The following is a 1,473-nucleotide window of genomic DNA, read 5'->3' on the forward strand; positions in this document are numbered from 1 at the left end:
CTCAAATACAAATTTTCAAACACCAAATCAAGATTCTCACCATCCCTCATTTAAAAAAATGGTACGTCAAATTGGAATTTGCATTTCTAAATCAAAATTTATGTACGAGGGGCATATTGTGGTCTTTTAGTAAGTAATCCCCATAAACTTGAGGAAGAAAATTTTCTGAGTTTCTAGTAGATTCATTAGCATATCAATGCCTCTGGTCTTCTCCTCAAACAAAAATTTAATTACATTGCCTACTGTTTTATTAATTATATGAAAAGAAAGTGGGAAACGCAATTGAAAAGGCATATGTATCATTTTTCAAAGTACTGGTGAGCGGCTCATATCTTTGAGCTGGAAAGAACCCTGGGAAGTCCCAAGAACACCTTTTTCATTCTTGCCCCACGTGTACAGATGTGGAATTATGAACCGTGATTAAGTTCTACAACTACGCGATAAAGGCGAAATGATTTTTCTTCCTTTACCAAGTCTCTTTCTTTGTTCACGAGCATCCTGAGAGGAGTTATGAGAGTCCTGCAACCCTTAAAAATGTTAATTGTCATTGTTTTCATATGACACCCATATGGTCATTTTCCCTAATTCTGAATTCCCACTTTATTTTCATGGTTGTGGACTGACCATAGAGCTGCCCTTGATGGACCGACCTAAAATATGATCCCTCGGAAGAAATTTTTTAGAAGTCTCAAATTGGTACAACAAAAAGTAAGATTCTCGTGAATTAAGAGAGGAAATTGGAAGGATGTTAGCCCAAAAAGCAGCAATGAACACCTTGTTGGATTTGAACCTCCAAAGTTATTGAGAATGTGAACCTTTTAAATTAATTAGCTTGTGAGAAACTACCAATTCCTTTGCAAAGTTGGAATCTTAGTGGGTCTTAATCAAATTTAATATTTCCATCTTTTATATTTTTGGTGGGGGGAGGAGCTGCTTGCTAATGATCACAGCTTCATTGCAAAGACTAGAGCATATAACCTACCTTTCGATCATATATATATATATATATTCTCACAATGCATCCAAACCAACCAAGCAAAACTTCTCCATTTTTTTTATTGTTTAACAAAATGAATTCTATGGCTTTAGGTTCGTGAAATAATTGTTTTCTCATTCTTGTCAAAGCAAGGCTCTGTTTGAAAATTTAAAACGTTTTTAACCTATTTTTTATATTTTGAAATATGTTTTAAAAATAATTTTTATATGTAATATTTTATTTTTAATCATTCTACATATTTATATATTTATTATTTAAACGAATTTTCATAAAACAAATGAAATAACTAAATAATGATATTTTAAAATATCATATTTTTTATTTTTAATAATAAAAATTGTTTTGTATTTTTTTATTGTTAAGCATGTACTCTTTTTATATTTTTATCATAGAAAATAGAAAATTATTTTAAAAAACTGTTACTAAATATAACTTAAATTCTGGTTCTCAAAATTGTTAGAAGAAAACTATATATA

Source organism: Vitis vinifera, chromosome 8 (assembly GCF_030704535.1).
Source record: "Vitis vinifera cultivar Pinot Noir 40024 chromosome 8, ASM3070453v1".
NCBI classification, from domain to species: Eukaryota; Viridiplantae; Streptophyta; class Magnoliopsida; order Vitales; family Vitaceae; genus Vitis; species Vitis vinifera.